This window comes from Thamnophis sirtalis, unplaced genomic scaffold, assembly GCF_051295495.1.
Source record: "Thamnophis sirtalis isolate CommonGarterSnake01/CBP01778 unplaced genomic scaffold, rThaSir2_p1.2 scaffold_5, whole genome shotgun sequence".
NCBI classification, from domain to species: domain Eukaryota; kingdom Metazoa; phylum Chordata; class Lepidosauria; order Squamata; family Natricidae; genus Thamnophis; species Thamnophis sirtalis.
In genome coordinates this window covers 53,721,165-53,739,869 of record NW_028261385.1, presented here as the reverse complement: position 1 = coordinate 53,739,869, position 18,705 = coordinate 53,721,165, and the positions used below count along the sequence as shown (strand labels likewise).

The 18,705-nt window shown below is 38.2% G+C and overlaps 1 long non-coding RNA gene across 1 annotated transcript; it reads right to left on the bottom strand.

Moving 5' to 3' along the window:
• Window positions 1–15,079: 15,079 nt before the first annotated feature.
• Window positions 15,080–18,090, bottom strand: LOC148045369 (uncharacterized). Its single transcript, XR_015696572.1, has 2 exons — window positions 18,009–18,090; window positions 15,080–15,267 (listed from the first exon to the last, which is right to left on the bottom strand). It is a non-coding gene; the product is annotated as an uncharacterized LOC148045369 (long non-coding RNA).
• Between the last annotated feature and the right edge of the window lie 615 nt (window positions 18,091–18,705).

Sequence of the window (18,705 nt, the reverse complement as noted above, 5' to 3'; positions counted from 1 at the left end):
AGCAATTTACCAATTTAAAAGACAGTCCAAAAGACAGTGAATGAGGAGCAAAACTTTTTCAAGGGAAAAAAACCAAGTCCAATTGTCTTTTGGAAAAACACCTTTGGGACAACCATGACCTTGATGACTGAGAATCTCCATAGACAATTTAAAAGACAGCAATTAGAAAATGTCACTCAATTTAACATTGAAATGAGTAAAAAAATAGCAATGATATGCAAATATTTACATTCTCCTGAACTCCTCATCAAATTAGGTGATGAGAAAACAAACAAAATTAGCAAAAATAGGAAAATATTGTATAAAGGCAAACTTTGGAAAATTACAGCGTTAACATAAAGTAATCCACTGCTGCCATCATTTTGTTTATGATATGATCAGGGCATCTTCTGAAATGAAGTATGTATTTCTTGTTTTGACTTAGTTATTTTTTTTCATTATCTAAATCCCTCACACTTTTTGATGTAAGATAGTACATGCATGACAAGAACACCTACACATTTTTCTTATATAGCATACTTTTATGTAACACAGTTTACCCAGTTTAGGGCACTTGGGTTAATTGACAGGGATTGTTAATTACTGCAACAGCTGCATTATTCTGGGTTTAACATTAAAAAAGAACAAGATATACCGAGTACCCAAACAAAACTAGTCTTTCTCAACCATACTCCTTTTAAAATGTGCAGATTTCATCTCCCAGAATTCCCCAGCCAGAATTATTGACTTTTGTTTTTCAGGGAAATGAACACAGCTGAATAGTCAGTGATACTTCAAAAATTAGCATATTACAAATAATAGTGATTATGGTTATTATGTGATTTTCATGTATACCATTTCTAAATCTGGAAACTCTATAAGTTGTATACTAATACTACTATTACTATAGTAAGTTATAAAATTAAATACTACATAACCTTAAATATTTTTATTTTGTTTTCTATCTGGAATCTCTGTATTTACTGTATGAGGAAGTTATGAAATTAAGTACTATGCAATCATAAATATTTTTATTTTGGTTTCCTAGTTTTACACACACATACACACACACACATTAATATTCTCTTTATCCTCTATGGTCATGAAGTTCACGTGGAGATTCATCTGATGTACTTAGAAATACTTTCTTTTATAAAACAAAACAAAATGAAAACAAAATCGCTTGTCAGAAATAGTAAAAAAATAAGTCACAATTCAGAATAAATATGTGCAAGTCTAGCTTCATAGCTATACATTACAAAGACATTTATGCTTTGTCCAACATTCACTGTGTGATTAACCAGAGTGAATTTAGTATATTATTGACAGTTTCTGTTTCATAACAGAAGATGTTCCTCACATACTTTCTCTCTTTTTAATCTAAAGTTTTTGTCAGCAATCATCAGGAAAGTATTATTTGCATAGGTGGAAATATTTAAGCCTCCTTTTGCAGAGTTCTGTGTTTCTACTCTTTTCATAGACTGAATTCTGTGCATGTTCTCAACTTACAGTTGGAGCCAGAAAGCATGGTTTTCCTATTACGTTTCTGATTACCATTGGTATGCTTTTTGCCTTCTTTGAATACAATCCTTGACTGATTTGCATAACTTGTACGTTGTCATCATAATGGGCCAGTGATGGTCGGCAAATATTGCAGTTTAATGTCCCAAAGGTGCTTTTTCAAGAGGCAACTGGTCCAGTTGCCTTTGGGACAACCATGACCTGGATGAGTATCTCCATAGACATGTACTTAAATATCAATGAAAGAATTAAAATTAGCATTCTCTAAAATGAGACTCAAAATATGTTGGCATAATTTCTGAGAAGGGTTCAACAATTCTAATATCTTCCAGATAAATTGAGAATGTCATTTGCACTATTCAATCCAATTGTGACTTAAGCTAAAATACCTTACAGAAATCCAGATGATATTCAAGTGAGCATGATCTAGAAAACAGAATGTTTGTATCTTTCTGCCCATCTGTTCAGGCTTGTCCATAATTGTCAATTCAGACTTCAGAAATGTTATACAGCAGTAAATCAGAGCAAGATATCTGAGCATAAGATCTCATACCTGCCATTGTTCCACACTAGACAAGAGTACATAATTTCTTTTACTAAAGGTAGTATAAGTACTCAAGATATACTTATCCCAGTCTGAAGTCTGTCTCTTTACTGCCATCCACAATTTGCATTTTAAGATGTCTACCTCATAGGATATATGTGGTATAATTAAAATTCACTCTATAAAGGCATTGGTTCATTTTAAAAGAGACAACATTCATTGATTTGTAGTTTCACAGCTTATTTTGTTTATTGTGTTTATATCATATGACGAAATAATTTAAAGTAATTTGTTTTATGCTGAGCTAGTTCAGTGACTGGTTATATACTATAAGTTTAAGTTTACAATGATGGTTCCAAGAAAATGATTCTTGTTTCCTAACTCAAAACTAGGAGCAATATATAAAATGCCAAGTTTTGAGAGACTTCATGAATTTAAATAAACATATGTGTATGTCTGCTCACCCTGGCTAATAGCTAGAATATGCTGGCTATAGTGCTGCAACTATCTCCTTGAAGCCTCCTGGATATGCACTGAGAGACATCATGGGGCTTCAGAGAGTTACTTAAACTGTCCACAAGACACTGAAATTGCACAATTTTGGAAACTTCTTGGAATATTCCAATAGGCTTTCAAATCACTGCCTTTGGCATACATGACAACACCACCTACTGCCTACATTATGTCTGCCAGGTTTTGGAGCTCCTTTGGCATATAAAGATGTCTCAGATTTTAGAATGGGCATATATATTCCTAGTGTTTTATTTTTTGCAGCTGTGATACCTTAGAGCCTATTTGATACATGCTACATCTGTTGGATCTTGGAAACACCTTGTTTTGAAGGAAAGCCAGAGAAAAAAATTCCAGAGTGTAAGGCGCTGCCTGTGTCTTGTAATCTACATGGCGCATGCATGTCTTTCGGAATGGATATCTTCAGTGAACATTCCCAAAGCCACAATCTTGGAAGTACTTTGGCCAGGACTAAATAGAAGTCTAAGAGGAGCTTTTTCTTTCAAACTGAACTGATTCGTTGAAGCAAACCTGTATCACTTTGTACAGGATATAGATAGATAGATAGATAGATAGATAGATAGATAGATAGATAGATAGATAGATAGATAGATAGATAGATAGATAGATAGATGATAGATAGATGATAGATAGATAGATAGATAGATAGATAGATAGATAGATAGATAGATAGATAGATAGGTAGGTAGGTAGGTAGGTAGGTAGGTAGGTAGGTAGGTAGGTAGGTAGGTAGGTAGAGATAGATAGATAGATAGATAGATAGATAGATAGAGAGAGAGAGAGAGAGAGAGAGAGATGATGATGATGATAGATAGATAGATAGATAGATAGATAGATAGATAGATAGATAGATAGATAGATAGATAGATAGATAGATAGAGCAATTGTGCTGATAAATAAGCTATTTAGCTCTCATCAGCTAGCCATACCCTTACTGGGAATCAAACCTGGGCTATTTTACACATTAGACAGTTATATTAGCCACTAAGCCTATATATCTACTATTTATATGCCTAGGATTGGTTATGTACATTAAGTTGATCCAATTTAATCACTATGCTATATAACTGCAAATAGCAAGGAACCCATATTTTTCCAGTAACATAATTAGATTTACATTGTATAAACAGCTTAAATAGAACTGAATAAGTAAGCTAGTTCACTACAGATTAGTGTTGCTAGGTGATAAGAGATGGGTGTTTGTCATGGTCACAACATTCTCTGTCTGTCCTTACCACTCGAACTGAACTAGACAGAAAAACCTGCAAACATTTTTTTTCTGAATAAGAAAACAACATAACTCTTTATCAATGCAGATACTCAAAAATCCTAGAAACAGAATTCAACACAAACAGATGTAAGTGGCTATCTAACGATTGATAGAGGGCATGAAAAATAGCAATTGAAAATATTTTTTGCAGGTTTCAGTTCAGGAACAATGATGCATGCATGACCACTTTACAACTCCCACGCATGTGGCAAAAAGCATATTAGAAGCTGGAGAAGCCTGTACAGTATTTGGGGAAAACTAGAAAGAATAGAACAAGGGATGTTTCCCATCTCTGCAAAGTAGCCACCTAAATGCAAATCTTGTAGGCAGACAGGATAACAGTGCTTGAACCAACAGGCACAGGAACATGCTCCTTTGAAAGGAGAATACGAAAACTTGCTTTGTTCTACTTTGCAGGGACAAATACCCACCACAGAATCCATTTTACAAGTGCTTGTCTTAGGGGCCTGCTTGCAAAATTATTTTGGCAAAATTATTTTGGCCAGTGGGATTGGCCTACCCAACTCACTCTAGCAAAAGTAGATTGCTGTGAACCCTGCCAATCGAGGAATTTCAGCTGGTGGGATCTAGGAAAAGAGCTTTTTCTGCCATGGCCCAAGCCCCTTGGAACATCTAGCTGTTGTAGATGAGACCCATGCCCACTCTATTGTCTTCCAGAAGGGCTTCAAAACCTGGACCTATCCATTGTCTCATGGCCCCATTGGGTGGTGCTTTATGTTGGGGAAGACTGGTGGAATAACAGAAAAGATCCCATCTCCTCATCACTTATTACTTGGTTCCTGTTAATATTAATGTTTTGTGTTTGCAAATTGCCCAATATTGCTTCAAATAATGACAAGGATGACATATAAATGTAATAAATAAATAACTTTTTTTGTCAAAAAGTCACTTATTCCATGAATGATTTTATGGATATGAGCCACAGTGGCGCAATGGTTAGAGTGCAGTACTGCAGGTTACTTCTGCTGCCTGCCAGCTGCCTTCAATTTGGCAGTTCAAATCCTACCAGGTCAACTATCTAGGTTGACTCACCCTTCCATCGTTTCAAGGTGGGTAAAATGAGGACCCAGATTTGGGGGGGTGCAATATGCTGACTCTGTAAAGAGGGTTGTAAAGCCCTTAAAGAGGGCTGTAAAGCACTGTAAAGCAATATATAAGTGCTATTGCTATTTCACCATAATAAATAAGGTTCTCCTGAAGAACAGAAATATTGACCTGCTAATACAGTGTGGATCCCATATGACACTATGGGCCATATATTTATATTATAGTTAAACAATATGTAAATTTAAGCTAATGCTAATATTTTTTTCTTAAAATATACATTTGTATAGTCCAGTTCTATAAATTGTTTTGCATTAAATAATTCCTTCTGTTGGACTTGTGTATTCTTGGCAAAATTATAATCTCTATGTCATTTGATTGGGTGACCCCTAAGACTAACATGAATGAATGATGAGAAAGTAAATCTAGTGCAAATAATGCAAAAATACTTAATTTGTAGACTTTCTGATCTGATAATATCTTTTGGAGATGCAACTCTAGAAGCATCTACTTTCCTTTTTTTTGGCTGTATTTGCCATTGGACTATTAAAGTAGTGACAGCAATAAGAAACAAGCTATTTTTTCCTTCCTTCTTTGTTCTATTTTCCCCTGATGGAAAGGAATGGTGCTCTTAAGTTCTCCTCTCTTGTTTGTTTCCAGCTAGGAGAATAAAACACTGCATTTTTTCCTTACCTTTGTTTTATCCCCATCATAAGTACAGAAAACTCACAGGTATAGACTTCCTTGATAAATGTTGTCTTTTTGAATCTTAGGATTTTTCTCTAGATAGTCCTCATGCCTTTTTCAGACTAAGTGTACGCATACCATCTTGATTTACAAGTGGTTTGCTGATGAATAATACTGCAGTAGGTTACAAGGGAAGCAGGCAGCTGGATGTGCTAGCACCACACACAAATGTTCTTGAAAATACAAGGAAATGAAGCCTTGCCTGGCAGCCAGACAATTCAACAATTTATTTTTATGTATTTAATAATCTGTATATATACACTGTCCACCTGTCAAGAATCAATTCTATATTTAGTTTAGTTTAGTTTAGTTTAGAAGTTTATTTGTATGCTGCCCTTTTCCCTGGGGGGACTCAGGGCGGCTCACAACCCAAAAGGGAGGGGGAGACAAACTTTTAACATATAAGACAATACATAATTAAAAACACAACATTCATACCATTCGGGCGGGTTACAGTCTTAGCCCCAGGCCTGACGGGATAGCCAGATTCTGAGGGCTGTGCGGAAGGTCTGGAGGGTGGTGAGGGTACGAATCTCCACGGGGAGATCGTTCCATAGGGTCAGAGCTACCACCGAGAAGGCTCTCCTCTGCGTAGTTGCCAGTCGGCATTGACCGGCAGATGGAACTCGGAGGAGACCTAATCGATGAGATCTAATAGGTTGCGTGGAGGTAATTGGCAGTAGGCGGTCTCTCAAGTACCCAGATCCACTACCATGTAGGGCTTTATGGGTGACAAGTAGCACCTTGAAGCGTACCCGGAGACCGACAGGTAGCCAGTGCAGCTCGCGGAGGATAGGTGTTATGTGGGTGAAGCGAGGTGCACCCACAATCGCTTGCGCGGCGGCATTCTGGACTAGCTGAAGTCGCCGAATACTCTTCAAGGGCAGCCCCATGTAGAGCACATTGCAGTACTCCAGCCTAGAGGTCACAAGGGCATGAGTGACTGTTGTGAGAGCCTCCCGGTTCAGGTAGGGGCGCAACTGGTGCACCAGGCGAACCTGGGCAAATGCCCCCCTGGTCACAGCTGACAAATGGTGTTCGAAAGTCAGCTGTGGATCCAGGAGGACTCCCAAGTTGCGGACCCTGTCTGAGGGGTATAATGTTTGACCCCCCAGCCTGAGAGGTGGAATGCTTGCAAAATTGGTGGGAGGGAAACACAACAGCCACTCGGTCTTATCTGGGTTGAGCACGAGTTTGTTAGCCCTCATCCAGTCCCTAACAGCTTCAAGTCCCTGGTTCATCACGTCCACCGCTTCATTGAGTTGGCACGGGGCGGACAGATACAACTGCGTATCGTCCGCATACTGGTGGTATTTTATCCCGTGCCGCCGAATGATCTCGCCCAGCGGTTTCATGTAGATGTTAAAAAGTAGGGGGGACAAGACCGAACCCTGCGGCACCCCATATCTTAGGGGCTTAGGGGGTCGATCTCTGCCCTCCAACTAACACCGACTGCGACCTGTCCGAGAGGTAAGAGGAGAACCACTGCAAAACAGTGCCTCCCACCCCCACCTCCCGCAGTCGTCGCAGAAGGATACCATGGTCGATGGTATCGAAAGCCGCTGAGAGGTCAAGGAGAACCAGGATGGAGGCAAAGCCTCCGTCCCTGGCTCTCCAGAGGTCATTGGTCAATGCGACCAAAGCGGTTTCTGTGCTGTAGCCAGGCCTGAAGCCGGACTGGAATGAGTCAAGGTAGCTAGCTTCCTCCAAGGACCGCTGGAGCTGAAAGGCCACCACCTTCTCAACAACCTTCCCCACAAAGGGGAGGTTGGAGACTGGACGGTAATTGTTAAGAACAGCTGGATCCAAGGATGGTTTCTTCAGGAGGGGTCTCACCACCACCTCTTTAAGTGCGGGGGGGAAAGACCCCCTCCCGAAGGGAGGCGGTAACAACCGCCTGGATCCAGCCCCGTGTCACCTCCCTGCTGTTAGCAACCAGCCAGGAGGGGCACGGGTCCAGTACACATGTGGAGGCACTCACTGCTCTCATGGCCTTGTCCACGTCCCCAGGGGCAACATCCTGAAACTCAACCCAGGGGTGGTCTATATGTTAAATTCTGGTTAATAAAATCGATTGCTCAAGTCTATACACAAGAATTTAGTCATCACTAAACTAACAACACTAAACTGGCACTAGATAAGAATCAATGGACTTTGGAGGGAGCACTGTTCTTGGGAAATTTGTGGACACATAATGGTTTTAGGCTGAGTCCTCTCTTGACTCCTCATCCTGGTTCTGCCTCCTCTTCTCCTACCTCATCTTATTATTAAAGTGACTCTAAGCAATTTGCAAGTAAAAATACTCCACAAAATTGATACAAAAATGCACAAAGTTTAAAACACAAAATCAAGTTAAAATGATAGAGGGAGCCACCAGACTCTCCAGGATTGCACATAAATATTTTAATCCATGAATCAAATGTATCATGGATTCAGGAAGCAAACATATTCCAAAAGTAAAGAATCTGAGAAGTGAGGCACCCAGGCCAAGTTAATCAGGAGCAGAGCAGAAAAAAAACCATAACCAGACAGATCTGAAATTGGTAGCTATTCCCAGAAAAAGACTGGCAGCTGGCAGATGCTCCTATGAGGGCCAGATGAGGTTACCTTAATTATGACAATTGATGTTTTCGCTTCTTGGGAGCCAACCACTGGTGGGATTCATTTACCTTCCATACTGGTTTGCATATGTACACACCACGTCTGCACATGAATGCTGCCTTTTGTCCATGCGCAATGCACAGTTGGGGTGGGTGGGCATAGCATCCCGCAGCCACTGCTACAGGTTTGCCCGAACCAGAGAGAACCGGCTGAATAATACCTCTGGAGCCAACAAGAATATTTTTGCTTGATCCTACAAAGCTGTTGGCATATCCTGGGTCTTTGCATTCTTCACTTGTCTTCTGCCCCAGTTCCTGGTGCAACCTCTTATTAGTTGCCCTGTGATAGCTGATTGTCTTCTGCCTTTTGAAAATAACAACCAGATGGGTCAGGTCCTTCAGCCTTTGTTTCTGAGAAGTTAAGGTAGCTCCTAATATCGAATCATAATCGTACCTGAATGGTTGCTCTTTGAAATATAGTCCTCAATGAGTGAATTGGAGAACTCCATAATTACCCACAGTTCGGGGCTATTTTGGTCTACTGATGCTAAAGTTCACCAGAGCCTAGAATTGCAACAGACCACTTCCACCTGACACTTGAATTTTTACTAGCACAAGCAAAGTTAAAACAAAAAGGGAAAGGCTGTCATTGCCGATAAGTATAAAAGCGTAACTTTAACCAAGTGGATAATGCATCATTAAGAATTATAATTAAATACTACTACTTCCATGTTGGAAGCACTGAAATCAGAGGTGGGTTGCTCCTGGTTCGGCATGCTTCTGTGATGAAAGGATTTGACGGTGATATCACAGTTGCTGTTAAATGAAACATGTCAGTGCAAACTGTGCAACATTGAGGAAAGCTATCATAACTCAGCAACCACTTTGCAATTTTTCACAAAACCTATCAAAAGGATTTGCAGCATCCCCAACATCAAATAATAATGGATCCAGCCTGTTTTTAAATTAACAAATAAACCTAGCTTGAATCAGTGCATTATATTTTCAAGAATAGATGTAATCTCTGCACTATAGTAATGGGTAACATCATACTAGCCACATGTATTAAAGAAATTGATTTACCATTGACTGAAACTATAATTCTTACCATTTTTAGAAAATACTATATAGCATTTACCTTATTGAAACCAAGAGTCAAAAGTTGTGTGTGTGTGTGTGTGTGTGTGTGTGTGTGTGTGTGTGTGTGTGTGTGTGTATACATACATACACACAAACACATACACACGGACACTGCATTGCAAATAGAGATAAGAACAGAACATGCTTTTTGTGACAGTAAGCTAGAAAACCATTAGTGCAAGAAACATCCTCCACATTCATAGATGTGATCATATAGTAACTTCCTGAAGAGAAAGATTAGTAACTTGGTTCTGTGATAAATGTAGTTTCACATTATCTCTTTTTAAAAAAAAACCCTCATCTCTGTATCCGCATTTGACACTATAAAATTTAGAGTACTTTTAAACCATTGATTGGTTAATCTATTTCCTTGTCAAGGTTTTTCAGAAGTGTTTTTCCATTGCCTCCTTCCTAAGCCTGAGAGAAAGTGACTGGCTCATCTATCTGAGTGTTCCTAGTCAGGAGTAGAATTCACATTCTTCTGGTTTCTAGCATGATGCCTGAACCCTTACTGCTCTCAGGGATGAATATCACTCAGTTAAATCTTATGCATCTAATACTATGAAATCTTACAAATCCAAGAATATAACTTGAGGGGGTGGGTGATTTTTTTAATCTAAAAAGGGATCTAAAGTTAAATTAAGATCCACTCTAATCACATTATTCACTGACCTAAGGTAAAGGTGAACATTGCCCTCCCACAAATGTGCTAATCGTTTCCAGCTCTAGGGGGCGGTGCTCATCTCCATTTCAAAACTGAAGAGCCAGCGCTGTCCAAAGATGTCTCTGTGCTCATGTGGCCAGCATGACTAAATGCCGAAGGCGCATGGAATGCTGTTACCTTCCCACCAAAGGTGGTTCCTATTTTTTCTACTTGCATTTTTACATGCTTTCGAACTGCTGGGTTGGTAGAAGCTGAGACAAGTAATAGAAGTTCACTTACGCAGTGCTAGGAATTTGAACTGCCAAACTGCCAACCTTTCGATCAACAAGCTCAGCATCTTAGCCACTGAGCCAATTGACGGTCAACTGACCCAGTCAAAAACAATTAGGATACAAGTTTTACAGACTCAGTAGTTACTGTAAATTATCCACAACTTCAGCCTAACAGTGTTCCATCTTCAGGTGACATTTTTGAAAATCTACTAATCAAAATTGCAACACATCTTGAATATTTACAATTATGGCTTATGTAGTCTTTCAGCCCAAACTTTCTACAAACTGTTTATCCCTTGGAAGGTTGACTCAGACTTTCATCCTTCCAAGGTCAGTAAAATGAGGAACCAAATTGTTGGGGGCAACATGCTGATTCCGTAAACCACTTAGAGAGGGCTGTAAAACACTGTTGAAGTGGTATATAAGTCTAAATGATTATATTTTTTAATGGTAAAAATAATTACATTTGCAATCTTGCCTGAAAAAGTCACAATTACGTAGAGCATATTTTAACTGTCCCTATACAATTCATAATAATTGATGGTAGTGTTAATAGAAAGAGTACAATAGGTCTTATTTTTGTTAAATGAGCTGTTTAAATACATTTATTATTTCTAGGTCCAGATAAAAAGAGGAAGAAAAGAATGAGAGAAAGGAGAAGGGTGAATCACAATTGTAAAAAGGAGTTTGTATGAGATTAACAGTCTAAATGAAATCTGAATACAGATTAGCAGATTATTTTATTGGTGAGAACAATAGCAAAGCAAGGACATTTTTCAATCCCCTGAAAATATTTCTGAAGGATTGGAAATAATAAGAAGGATTTCCCCCATTATAACTTTCCCATTCTAAGTGATTATGTATCTATATTCCTAACAACTTTGTCTGACACCAAATTCCAAGTTGAAGGACATTATTGAGGACAAAGGCTAATGCCATTTGTGCTTCTCGTGACATGACGTTGTCTCTTTCAGCTTCCTTTTTAAAAAAGAAAATTCCCATTTGTAAATTTAATGATATTGTCATACTAGTTATAAATCAACATAGAATAAATTGATTAAATACATAAATAGTCTCATGAATTGCAGTGCCTCAAATTCAATGCTACATCATGGTTGACATGAACATTTATCAGGAATGTCCAGTCAAAATGAAATAACTTTATTGTCTAATTATTTAAGTGCTGGTGAGTTAAGCACATGCATATAGTTCCTGCTGGCATCATTATTAATGCAGCACTTAAAAGGAAATTTTGGCTGGGTCATACTTATTGTTTTAGAAGGTCTTATTTAGTCTGGCAGATAAAATCCAAGCTGCATTTTATCACATACACACATTCATTCTTGACTTAAAGAATTTATTCTATTATCTGTAAATGAAACTAGACAACCCATGACCAGTTGGTTATCCTTTCAGACATATTTAATTGCATACACAGAAACACCATAGGCAGATTGCTATGGGGTGGGGGTGGGGTGGGGGTGGATTTAAAATTAAAGAAAACGTAATTTTATTGAAAAAGAAAAATCTATAGCAAGACAAATATCCATGACAAAAGACAAAAGATGTTTTGTATTACAACACTTGTAATGATTGTCATTATTTAAGAAAAAGGTTTTAGTTTTTTTCTATTGGCTTAAAGCAATGTACAGCTGACCATGTTTTAATACCAGTTTCTTCAAATAAATCAACACATTCTCCATGATTTGTCCTTACTATATGCTTTATGTATTGTGAGAGCAAAGTGTGACTGTATTGAGAACGGTGTCCATTGAAGTGGGACATGTTCTATTTCTGATAAATTGAGTGTAATTCTTGGAATCATGACAATGTTATTTTTGAACACACCAATGTTTATCATCCGTCTACTCTTGGTGCCTCACAGCCTACCCTATCTTGTCAGAAGGCATCCCAATCATTCTCTTGTCCTTCTTCTTTCCACATATAATATAGGCATGCACCATTTCCCTTCCCTTCATGGTTCTGATGAGGGCCCCAGTAAAAGCTCCTCCTTCTCTTTCTCCTTCTCCTCCTCTGCTGACCTATGGAACTTCCTGCCACTTTGTTAGTCCAAAGAGCATGAAGGGAGCCATGGATCAGGAGGAAAACTGTACTCCCACTTCCTATTCTGGAATGTTCCCAAAGGGTCTTTTCCTCCAGGGAGGAAGAGAGCTTAGCCATCAATTGCTGGTGCCTTCCATGAAATTCTACCTTGCTAGTAGGCATTTAAGTTGTTCAATATCCTTCCCTCACTGGCCAACCATTAAGAGATTTCAAATGTTAGTCTTATTCCAAAGCAACCAATGGCTATTTGCTTCTCATGCCTTGCTGTCAGCTGACTGGGTGCAGGGGATAATGGGAGGCCAGAACAAGAGTAAGGAGGCACCCCACTCATCTTCCCTAATTTAATGTATTCATTTATTACAGTGTTGTATATTGTCATTCATATATTAGATTAGAATTGTTGCGGCTGGTCCATTGTAGGAAGCTGTCAGAGAAAGTTTAAAAATAGGATCATATGAGCTGAAGATCACTACCGGATCTCGAGAGGCTGAAGGAAAGGCTGAACTATACTAAATTTCAGAGTAGGAAGCAGTTGGAAAATGAAACAGGACAGTGAAGCAGGATGGGCAAGGACTAAGATGAATATATTTGCCTGATCCCAGGGAAATTCAATTTCTACTCCATTTATAGCCACAGCAGCTTGTTTGGTGACTTTCAGCCCAACCTATTTCACAGCTTGTTGTAACAAAAAATGTAGAAGGGTGGAGCATTATGTATGGGTCTTGAGTTGTTCAACATCCTTCCCTCACACCATTAAGAGATTTCAAATGTTGGTCTTATTCCAAAGCAACCAATGGCTATTTGCCAGGTGAATATAGATGTATATACATCTATATGTATATATCTAGAAAGAACACATAAAACAATAAAAATATTCAGGTGTTTCTTCCTGTACAGTATTATAAAGTTGTTGCTTTTTAAAGAACTACACTAACTCTAACCATAATTGTTGTACTGCAACATTTCACCCAGGTAAACATCATGACAATGAGAGTTTTACTAATATATAGATAGATCCATGTATCATGTGGTTCATGCCATGTAAAAGAATGGGAATGAACCACACAAATTTTATTTTGATGGATCACCAGCAGTTCTAACTTTACCCATTTCTAGATCTGAGCAAAAATAAAGTATTACTTCTAATCCCAAAGGTGCTTTTTAAATGAGGCAATTGCACTTTCTGGTTATTCTTGGAGACGTTTTGCTTCTCACTCAAGAAGCTTCTTCAACTTCTTGGATGAGAAGAGCTGAAGCAGCTTCTTGGATGAGAAGCGAAATGTCTTCAAATAAAAACCAGAAAGTTCAGTTGCCTCTTGAAAAAGGACCTTGGGGACAATTATGACCTGAGTGATGAAGAATCTCCATAGACATTCCTTCTAATGCTCTACCTTATACATACATTTGAACAGACCAATGCTACTTACGTACTTACATTATTCACTGATGGGTCGATCAAACGAAAAAAAAGAAACCTTACCTCTTGGTTCAATACACTGAAAGAAACAACAAGCATTTTTTAAAAATATATCCCTTCATATGTATTTTTAATAATTTCTTTGATTTTATTCCAAAGATCCTCTGGTTTTTATCACTGAGGTTTGGGGGTGATATTATATTTGAAGGTCTTCCTGCAAACAATGAATATATGCTCATAATCATATCATGGAAATAGGTTGAGATTTTTTTCTTTCACTTGACTTGGAACTTATCCATGAACAGTTCATGATCTTGGCCCCAATCATCTCTTAGTCAATTGTTGCTGTTAAAATGGAACTTTTCCACCACATTATGCCAATGGTATAGTCTATTTGGTTTTTGTATACTCTGTCTTGTGATCTCTATGCATATAGGCATTATTTTCCTTGTTGGAAGTCTCTAATAGCAATGAATTGCTGATTGCGTGGGATTTGCAGAAATTGATAAATCATTTTCCTGCTCCATTTCAGTTCCCTAAGCAATATAGTCCAACTTTGTTTCCCTCCTTAATATTTCCAACGTTGTCATCCCATCCTCTAAGGTGATACATAATTTCTAGGCAGCATATCTTGCTTGGATATTCTGCTAATTTCATATTAAATTTCATTAAAATCCCCTTCTTCTGTATCTATAGCTGCAGCATAAACTTGAATAATCATCATATTAAAAAGCAGTCCTCCACATCTAATTGATATTTGTTCATTGACTACATTGTGCTTATGTACTATATTTGCTATTTTTCCTGACAATAAAAATAGTATTGCTCCTTTTGGGCTCTCTCTCTCTCTCTCTCTCCCTCTCTCTCTCTCTCTCTGTGTGTGTGTGTGTGTGTGTGTGTGTGTGTGTGTGTGTGTGTGTGTACAGCATGATATATATTTTTGTCTGAGTTTCCAGTTCCAGCCCATTTTTATACCACAATGTATAGTTGATTAATTTTATTTTTCACAATGTACAGCATTCTCATTTTCATGTTTTTTTGTTTTTCATGTCCCCACCATAATTCTATCTTTGCAGCTTATATCCTGAAGGCTATAACTTAGCCAATACAATAAGCACCATTAATACTCGGAAAGATCATCTTTTTGTACTCATCTTGTTGTGTGTCATCCAACTTGAGCAGGTTTGCCCATTACTGTTAATCACTATATCTTGTCTGTCTGGTTTTCTTTCTAAAATAAGAATAGATTACCATTGTCTTCTCCATGCAGTATGAAATGATGCCTTTATTGTTGTTAGTAAAATGATCATCTATCTCCAACATTTTTCTATATCGTTGCTACCAGAAACAGGTGGCTGTTTGTCTTAGCTAGGCAGCTGAGATGACCTTTACATCTTGGGTTCCTCTGCAGTGACCTTGGACTCTTAGTGTCCATCTGCAATCTTTATTCATCCTTCCCAGGAAAACACACAAACACAGACATGCCACAATGAGAAAGCATAATGTTTAAACTCAGCCTAGGATATAGTCATAACAATCAAGCTATAGTTTTCAACTATAGTGTAGAGCAGCATTTTCCGACCTGACCTTCTGAAGATTTATTAGACTTCAACTGAGTCAGTCATCAATTATGGGAATCCATCTGGGACAAATGGAAAAGCCCAATTTTTATAAAAGTAAATCTAGTTCATTTAATCTGCACATTAATTGATTCGAGTGATACCAGTTATATATAACGTTGCTATGTAGAAAGTTTGATTAGGCTTGTTTCTTAGTTGAATTGAAAATGGAATTGAGGCAGCTTCAGCCACCTAGGCAGCAGAAAAACAATGTGAAACTATTAAGTGTTAAATCTTTCTAGAACCTCACTTAAGAGAAAATGTTTGATTCTATGGTCTAGAAATTGGCAAACTTTCAGCTGTAAAAATGTACCTCTGCCACAACATATTTTCCCCTCATGATTGTTCCACTGAAGTGGCCAGCATTATAGTCAACAGAGCTCTGTGTCCAAACTGACACTTTACCACGATATTTACAGGAAATGTGTAACCAGTTTCCGCTACTGCTGCCAAATGAGCAAACAGAACTTGAAAACTATGAAGTTTCTCTGTCATATATCTATTGGTTTGGCTGTAAATTCTTTCAGCTTTTCATGTTGAGATCACAGCTGTTCACAAGCTAATTACTTCCCCAATTTTTTTATAAGGAAACTACAAAAATAGTAAAGGCCAACTGAAGATTTGGCATCTGAGAAAACAAAGATAAAAATAATGCTTGGAATAACACATATGAGGTACAAAAATCCAAACAACCACCAGGTGACAGGAAAGAGGTAAAGGTAGTCCCTGATTGCTGACTGTTTTGTCAGTGACTATGCAATGATGCTGTCCCTCAGTCATGTGATTGTCATTCAGTCAATTTGCATTGTGGTCTCCTGACATATTTTCTGCCCCCTTTCACAATAGAGAGATTGAAGAGCAAGATATTATAAGAAAATAAGCAGGCTTAAAGATGCTGAACTTGTCAGCTGAAAAGCTGACACCATGGATTCAATACCCGAATGCCACATAACAGGGTGAGCTGCTGTTCCTGTCCCAGTTCCTGTCCACCTACCAGTTTGAAAGCATGCAAATGTGAGATTAATAGGTACCATTTCAGTGGGAAAGTAACAGTATTCTATGAGCCTTTCGTGTATAGACATACTGGCCCCATGACCATGGAAAATGTCTTCAGACAATGCTGCCTTCCTCAGTCAAGAAACAGAGAAACCATCAAATGAAAGATACTATACATATTGTGTTCAGGCACTTATTTATATATCACTGTGTATGCATTTAATAATTCTCCTTTCTGGCCCATTAAAAATTACCCAGTGCCCCAGTAACTTTTGAATGAATTGTGCATCCATTTGAGGGAAGGCTGAATCTTTTGTGATGGTTGATTGAAACCTCAATGGGTGTGATAATTATACCGCTGTAGATAAAGAGCTCCAGAAGTCTATGGAAATAACTCAGGTAAAAATACCAATGGAGGTGTTTCATTATTAGTATGACCTGAAATAGGGTGTTTTGAGATCAACTAGGATTTCCATTTCAAGAAAGGTTTGGACCACCATGATCCAAAACATTATTTTCTCTACATAGACAAGGGTCCAAACGTAGTAGTCAGCAATGCAATTATTTAAGCTCCTACTTGTGATGAATGATGGATAGTTTGGAAATGAACCATCTGACTGTCAGGCAAAGATAAAATTCAACATTTAAGATGTGATGCTTCATATACAGCAGAAACATCTTCCTTTCTGTAACATGGCAATGATGTGAACCCGAAGTTAGATGAAATGTTAAACCTTCTTTTCCTATTCTAAAGCCAACATTTCTCGTTACTTCTCTAAAGAGCCATGACTCATAGTGGTATTTTTATGAATTCCTGATTCTAAATTGGTTTATTCATTTTATGAGTACATGAAGAACCCAGGCATTATAGTTCAGATTTTAAGATCTCAGGCCAATTGGAAATATATCTTTGTACTTTGTACTAGCTAGTTTTCTTTTCCTTGACTCTTTTGTCTAAATTCTCTTTTCTCTTTCCATTTTTGTTATTACTAAAGAGTAAGATTACAAAAAGGGACTTAGCTGTTAACTTTCCTTCCCATATATTTTTCAGGAAAGTTGGCTCTAGGAACTTTATAAACAGTTTATTCAGGCATTCATTTTCTTCTTCATTGCCTTTGTCACCTGGTCCTCTTAGAAAACTGTGACAGTCCCCTAGAAATTTGCAAATAAATGCATTTGCTTGTCTACTTTTAATTTCCAAGTATGCAATTAGGAAATTAATTTTGTTTGTTTCCTTTGGCCTTATTTATTTCTCTTTTGTCTAGTAATTTTCTTTTTACATATATATGATAAGTTATTACAAAAAATAAAATAATTGGGAAAAAGAGAAAAAATGAGGCCAAAGAAAACCAACATAATATATAAATGCACATATAGCATTATATGCATACACTTTTAGAAGCAAAGAATTCCTTTTACCTGGAGTGTGTGTGTGTGTGTGTGTGTCTGTGTGTGTGTGTGTGTGTCTGTGTGTGTGTGTGTGTGTGTAAAATATCGCCCAGAGACTCTCTGTGAAGGAAATGAGTAATTAAGTTTGAATGCATAAATAAAATATATCCAAACTCTTTCTCTTTCTCACCATCTTAGTTCTTTCCATCTTGTTTGTTGAAGCGGACCTCTACAAATTGTCTCCATCAGTCCAAATCAAGTTTTGCAACTCTATAATCCCATGTCATTGGCAGCATTTAACAGGGGAGCGAATTAGAAATCAAAGTTAAATTAGCCTATTATCTGAAACTCTACAGATTCTGAAGCTTGTGGTCAGTCCATTCCTCATCTGTCATAACTCTTCCTTCCCTCTAGCTTATTGTCTACAGCAGGGGTGTCAAACTTAAGACCCCGGGGCAGGATCCCACCTGGGGAGTGCTTAGATCTGGCCCTTGTGGCTGCCCTGGAAACAGTGAAGGACCGGCCCATGGTGCCCCTGCCAGCAAAAAGCTTGGGAGGAGTGTGGGCAGTCCTCTGGAGCTCTGTTTCTAGTGGGAGAAGGTTGTAGGAAGCTGATGCAGCCGAAAACAGAGCTCAGGAGTCAGTTTCTGCTGGCAGAGTACTTAGGCCATCACAGGTACCCCTGACACAAGTGACATCAAGCTGGCCATTCCCCCCCCTGGCCCCCCCACCCTATCTCCTCAAGGTCAAACATACACCTGATGTGGCCCTCAATGAAATCGAGTTTGACATCACTGGTCTACACCCTAAAAGATATTTTGGGGAAACATTTCAGATTCTCCTCTCAGCAGTTTCTCAAGTTGTTTTAAAGACAAATTCACACAGTA